Here is a 7,714-nt window from a genome sequence, read left to right as displayed (position 1 = left end):
GGTAAATCACTCACTAGTTGCTTGGCTTGATTTCCGGTGGGTATTCGTTCATTTTTAGTTCCCACTTGAATCAACTGAGAAGAACGAGAAATAATAATAATAATAAACGTGATTTTCTCAACACCGGATGACTTTGGCCGTTTTGGTAGACTTACTTACTGATCACCTAAAGCTAAAGCTTCTCGAGTAGGCATGTTAAATTATAGGGATACAAAAACATAAAAAAAGAGCTTACTTGTACTGCTCGCACTGAAAAGTCCTTTTACTTCAGCAGAAGGCTATTACTACATATTATTGTGATCAAATTCTCAAACAAATAAAACTTCGAGTAGGCATGTTAAATTATAGGGATACAAAAACATAAAAAAGAGCTTATTTGTACTACTCGCACTGAAAAGTCCTTTTACTTCAGCAGAAGGCTATTACTACATATTTATTATTGTGATCAAATTCTCAAATAAAACTGAGGATAAAATTCCATACCTCGCCTGGGATTGAACCCACGCCCTCCTGTTTACCAAGCGAGCGCCTTGAGCACTACATCACCGAGACAGAGAAAGAAAGAAAACAGTAAATTAAAAATCGTACATCGTACTTTTCCTGAAAACCCCGGAGTACAAATTATGGGGCTTTCAGGGGGTCTGTTGTCGCGCGGTTAATACACATGGCGCAGGTGTCCAAGGGTTCCAGGTTGCATGCTCTACTGGTCAAGGGTGAAAGGAAAACATCTCGACTACTTTTCTATTTCTTCATATCCTGCTCGAAGACTCAAGTGCTTCAAAACGCGGTAAGAAGAAGGGGAGGTGATGTGCTTCTATGTCAAAATGTCAAACATAATGAGCTACCTACCTACTTGGACAATTGTAAGTGTCCTTGAATCATAGGTATTCTTATTGTCATAAAAAAATTCACTCGATTACTTTCCTTCCTATAGGTTTAAAGGATAAGGAAAGTAAAAAAGTCACTACCCTAACAACATCGATGTTTGGGAAATCGTAGGGTACCTAATGGTAGTGTTCGTTGGGAAATGGTTGGGATGCCGACAATGTCCCAGAGTTAGAAAAGTGTTATTTTTCAACCATTGGAAAATTGGAACTTTCTATGGCAAACTTTGGGCAAATCCTCTTACAAGGTTTTACCGAAAAATCCTATAAGTTTACACGCTCTCCGGGCTTATCCTGCCTCGGTGGTGTGGTGGTCAAGACGCCTGGTAAACAGGAAGGCGTGGGTTCAATCCCAGCCGAGGAATGGAATTTTATCATCAATACAATTTGAGAATTTGACCACAATAAAAGTAACATCCTACTGCTGGAGTAAAGGGACTTTTCAGTCCTATGCGACCAGTACCTATACTATCCAAATTTGGATCGATTGCAACACTTTTCAGTCATATGCGAGTATATATTATTACACTCGTAAATCTAGTGATTCAAACGTTTGAAAACAAACAGTCATACAAAGTTGTGAATTATTTCAAGGTGGGAGATGGGGTTGCCAGAGGTAGCAAGTTCCAAAACGGAAGAGCATCAGTCATGGTTAGTGCCCATACTAAGGAAGTGCCTATGGAGTGCCCACTATAAGAGAGGGTATTAGGTATAACCATTGGAAGGGTACCTGATCGAACGAACCGAGTTCTAACTTTTAAACAAATGCCTCGGTAAGAGAGGGTACCTTAGGTATAACCAGAAGGATAACTTATTGAACGAACGAACCAAATTCTATTTTTTTTTTTTTCTTAAGAGGTTTGGTAGAGGGAACTGTAACTACGGAGGTCTTATCGTCCCGAAATCGAAGAGAGAAGAAAGACAGGATAGGAGAAAGCCAGCCTTTCCGAGAACGAACCTTATCTGTTTAGGATAAAATCCGCCCCAGTCGGGAATCGAACCCGCGGCCTAGCGCTTACAAGGCAGACGCGCTACCTTCCAAGCTAACTAGGGCCCCCTGGTTTAAACCAAGGAGATTTGAAAACTATTTGTAAGTTTACCCCCACATTTATCCTACATCTGCAATGTGCGACACACTTTTTATTGCCTGTCCAGCCACCTCCCTATACATAATTTATCAAATCTCTCTCGGAAGTTTGAGCGACCTGAGGTGAAAGGTAAGGTCCTGAGAACCGACTTAATCTTTTGAGCTTTTTCCTTTGTTCAGCTTTAAATAGCTAAAATTTGAACCGGTTGGAACACTTCGGTATATCTATCTACACTTCTACAGTAATAGAAGGGAAAAAAACTGAATACACTCTTTTTTGGGGATACATGGTTTTCTTTTCATTTTGATTATAATAGGTATAAAACTATACGTTAGGATTATTATACGAGTACTTTTACAAAATATGCAACTAAATTTAGTCTTATTCACTGCCTACCTATTTGAGTTAAAATCTATTTGAGAACACAAATCTGTTTCCCAACCCAGACATTCCTGGTGATAATGAAGAAAACCGTTAAAGTACCAATGGGTACTTATATAGGGACAAAATAAAGATGTTTTGAATATCGCGAACAAGATATACATAATGTATCAAATCTCTCTCGGAAGTTTGAGCGACCTGAGGTGAAACGCAAGGTCCTGAAAACCGACTTGATCTTTTGAGCTTTTTCTTTGCTCAGCTTTAAATAGCTAAAATTTGAACCGATTGGAACACTTCGGTATAGGTACCTATCTATCTACACTTCTACAGTAATAGAAGGGAAAAAACTGAATACATTCTTTTTTTGGGGATACATGGTTTTCTTTTCATTTTGATTATAATAGGTATAAAACTATACGTTAGGATTATTATACGAGTACTTTTACAATAACTAAATATAGGTATAGAAAAATAAATAAATGGTAAATGCAGATCTCCTGTAAATTTGTACGAGAAATTAAACTGGAATGTTTTCAATGAAAACTTTTCACCGTTGAAATAACCTACATAATATAGATAATGTCAAAAATACGTCTATTGTGCAAATACGTCTATTGTGAAAAACAAAGTGTGATTTTTTTTCTCTATGGAATAGCCCCCAGGCATTTTCACTGGAAGCACAGAATTAAGAAGAAATATCTCTATGGCAGAGTTTCAAACGGTTTTACCGATTTCGCTCTAAAGCGCGATTACACAAATCAGAAGAAATAATATTCTTCTCCCTAGCCTTTTCCTATTTAAATAGGATCGGCGTAAATTAGAAGAAATAATATAGGGTACAGAAAATGAATAATAATACTTCTACGAGAAAATAATACTGAAATGGAAGAACACGATATCAACAAGCTCTCTCTCTAACCACGTTAAGAATAAGAGATCAATAGCATCTTTAAGAAAAGGAAACAATGATTATAAAGATGAACCTAACATTGTCAATATTCTTCTTATTGAAAGTTATTTACAGAGGGAAACTATAACAATTAAGAGTCCTTGTCTCTCAATATTCTTCATTTTACGAATCACGAAAATTCTACTTTTGTCAACGCGTGTTACAAAGATCTCTAACAATTGTCACAAATATCTCTGACAATTGTCACAAAGATCTCTAACAATTGTCACAAATATCTCTGACAATTGTCACAAATATCTCTAACAATTGTCACAAATATCTCTGACAATTGTCACAAACATCTCTAACAATTGTCACAAACATCTCTGTTGGAAGTATAGGATACGGGTACAAAGAAGGAACATGATTATCTGAAAGACAAGAAGTTGGTGAATGGTAAGTATTGGGCAAACCCTATGATTGGCTAATAAAAGAGTTAGCACTCATCTGTACTAGCCATACATCGTCAGTCCCTATTCATTGTTTTCTGTTTCCAGTTGTTTTCAGCCCGTTATAATTCATAACACGAGATTTTACTGATTGATTGGGCTCATAAAAGAGTTAGCGCTCATCTGTACTATAGCCATACATCGTCAGTCCCTATTCATTGTTTTCTGTTTCCAGTTGTTTTCAGCCCGTTATAATTCATAACACGAGATTTTACTGATAGGTAGCTGTCAGTCAAAGCTTTGCTGTTAACTGAAAACATACTTGGCATTATTATTTCTCTTGTATTTTGCTACAAAATTACCAATGGTAATGTAATATGTACTCGTGTACTTGGAACTTACCGAATAACTATTTGCACAAATCAGTAGCTCAAACGTATTAGGTAGATATTGCCTACAACAAATCTATATTTTCTCATCAAAACCTGATGCAATATGAACATGTCTATCAGGAATAAAATTTAGCAGGTACCTATACCTATCTAGGTAGGTACCTAATACTTGCCCTTTATCTACGACTAGGTAGGTAATAAATTAATATTTCCATGAAAAAAATCATTTTATAATGAATCCATTATTTTTATTATTATTATTATTATTATTATTATTATTATTATTATTATTATTATTATTATTATTATTATTATTATTATTATTATTATTATTATTATTATTATTATTATTATTATTATTATTATTATTATTATTATTATTATTATTATTATTATTATTATTATTATTATTATTATTATTATTATTATTATTATTATTATTATTATTATTATTATTATTATTATTATTATTATTATTATTATTATTATTATTATTATTATTATTATTATTATTATTATTATTATTATTATTATTATTATTATTATTATTATTATTATTATTATTATTATTATTATTATTATTATTATTATTATTATTATTATTATTATTATTATTATTATTATTATTATTATTATTATTATTATTATTATTATTATTATTATTATTATTATTATTATTATTATTATTATTATTATTATTATTATTATTATTATTATTATTATTATTATTATTATTATTATTATTATTATTATTATTATTATTATTATTAAGTTTAAGAAAATCAAGACCAGAAGGTTGCCCAACGGATTTCGAAAGTTGAACTTTTCGTGCCAGGGTCTGCGGGATTTCAACACTCGACCTCCAGCTTGAAGAGCTAGTAATCTACCGCTAAACTGAGTGATAAGAGGAGAGATAACGCTTCGTATTCGAAGGAAACAATCCGACAAGTCAGAAGTTGCCAAACTTAACCTTGGTGCCTCTAGTGGCGGAGCAGAGCGGCGTAGACGGCCCTAATAGTAGAATAAGTATAAGTATAGGTAGTGCTTTATTTAGACTGTCAGCTTAGAACAAGTAGTTCCATTATACCAACAGTTATAGGGGTTTTGCAGACGGAACTGTAGAAGGAGAGGTTAGAATAGAGATTTTATCGTCCCGAAAGCGAAGAGAGAACGAAGACAGGATAGGAGAAAGCTGGCCGTTCGAAGAACAAGCCTTATCTGTTTAGGATAACTCGTACATAGCTAAGTACCTACCTGGGTATAAGGCGAGTCACACTAGGTATGTGAGTAGAGAGTAGATGCTCATTTGAGCTAGTAAATTTGAGGAAGTAGGTATGAATTCATCTACTAACTAGTGGACACTGGACATTCTATTTACTTTTGTTGATTTGCCACAATCCAGGAATCGAAATGGAGGTTTGAGGTTGTGGCTAATTTTGACCACTAAAACTCACCAAACTGATTTATTGGACCAAACTAGGTAGGTATACTTGGTTACCATTATAAATGAAATTTTAGCGACTATTTAAGTGATGGTTTTTTGACCTCTTTAGCCAGCCTAGTTAGCTTGAAGGGTAGTGCGTCTGCCTTGTAAGCGCTAGGTTGTAGGTTTGATTCCCGCCTGGGCCGAACTTTATTACAAACAGATAAGGTTCGTTCTCGGAACGGCTGGGTTTCTCCTATCCTGTCCTCCTTTTTCCTTCCATTTTCGGGACGAAAATACCTCCTTTGTTACTATTCCCTTTATCAAACCTCTTGAAAAAAAATCTCATTTCATAGGTACATTAGATACCTACTATACCTCTATGTTTGTCGTAAAAAAAATATAAATAAATAAAAAAATAAAAAAAAAATCCCGCCAAGACGCTTCTAGCTTAGACTACAAAAACAAAATATCCTCACTTCTAAACCTAGGTAGGTACAGCACATATGTTTGCCTACTGAAAATAATATTTTCACAAGTACCTATAAAGTCACGGTTCACAAAGTTTTCCCGTACAAGAAGGGTAGTAGGTAACAGTTGTTGCTGTTTAAGGGTTTCACAAGTAGGGACATAAATACCTCGCCAGTTTAGTTCAGCGATTTTCAACCGGGGGTACGCGTACCCCTATGGGGATATGTGAGAGACCTTCAGGGCAAGGGGGCACGCGAGAAAAAATTCTGTAATGGCGGACAAAAGCAAATTTTGAATTTTGATGGGTTATCAGTACTAAATTTTGTCCTCAAGGTACTGAATTTTTCCAAAAGGTAGGTACTGAGTGTGTTTCGAACTCAGTAGTACTGGTACACATCCAACCTTAGGTATGTGTACCCGGTACTCATTATGATGGTGGCGGGGGTACGTGAGATTGAACCCTAGGGGGCGAAAAAAGGTTGAGAGCCGCTGGTTTAGTCTATTAGGCATACATAGTGGTGGGATAATAGTGGTGTACCCTATCCACTGTTTCCCATCCTACCCCTTCCCCTTTTTAGTAATTTCCTTCACATGTTTAGCATTACCTGCCTAATTTACTGCCTTAATTCTTCCCCACCCCCACAAGAGTACCCCTACTACTAGAAAGATAGGTATCTGTGAGAGTCACTAGAGTACAGAAAATAAATAATAATACTTCTACGAGAAAATAATACTGAAATGGAAGAACACGATATCAACAAGCTCTCTCTCTAACCACGTTAAGAATAAGAGATTGATATCATCTTTAAGAAAAGGAAACAATGATTATAAAGATTAACCTAATATTGTCAATATTCTTCTTATTGAAAGTTATTTACAGAGGGAAACTATAACAATTAAGAGTCCTTGTCTCTCAATATTCTTCATTTTACGAATCACGAAAATTCTACTTTTGTCAACGCGTGTTACAAAGATCTCTAACAATTGTCACAAATATCTCTGACAATTGTCACAAACATCTCTAACAATTGTCACAAACATCTCTGACAATTGTCACAAAAATCTTCTAAGATTTTCGAGAAAAAAAAGTCACACTTGAAAAATGTCGTAAGTAATTTTGATACTCAGTATCAAATTATTATGACGTCAAATGACGAAGAGGGCACTAAAATTGTGTCTGAACATGGACACCTTTTTTGAAAAGGACATCAATTCAATAATTTTTATTGGAACACTATGACTACGGGTTTCAATTTCCAAAAATCATGTTATTAAAAAAAAAAAGTCAATGATACGTTGATTGGTTTGGTTGTTCGACAGATTGGTAACAAAAAACGTGTTTTTGAAATATGTAGATTTAATTTAGTCTGTTTTTTGTAACTTAAAATCAATCCTGTGCCCAAAAAGTTTCAAATATGGATCAGAGGGGGGAAAGTATTGTAAATTGTGCACACTTGTTCGTAGATAGAACATTATGTTTAAGCTTTGACAACACCCCATTCTATGTTACAAAATTTGGCTTTGGTAAAGTTCAAATAAAGAATTTGACAGATGGGAAAAACCTTTGGAAACATACTTATTAGTCTCATTACTTGCACTCCGTCAGAAATACGATACTCTTTAACCTGTTACGTCTCCGATTAAACCTTAACCCGTTTGGCTTCACAAACCTCCTCCACATCGTCTGGGTTACTCCTACTCGAAGTCAGGGTCAATATCTCCTCACACACTTTCTTA

This window comes from Diaphorina citri, unplaced genomic scaffold (assembly GCF_000475195.1).
Source record: "Diaphorina citri unplaced genomic scaffold, Diaci psyllid genome assembly version 1.1 scaffold288, whole genome shotgun sequence".
NCBI classification, from domain to species: domain Eukaryota; kingdom Metazoa; phylum Arthropoda; class Insecta; order Hemiptera; family Psyllidae; genus Diaphorina; species Diaphorina citri.
This window is presented reverse-complemented; position numbering follows the sequence as displayed.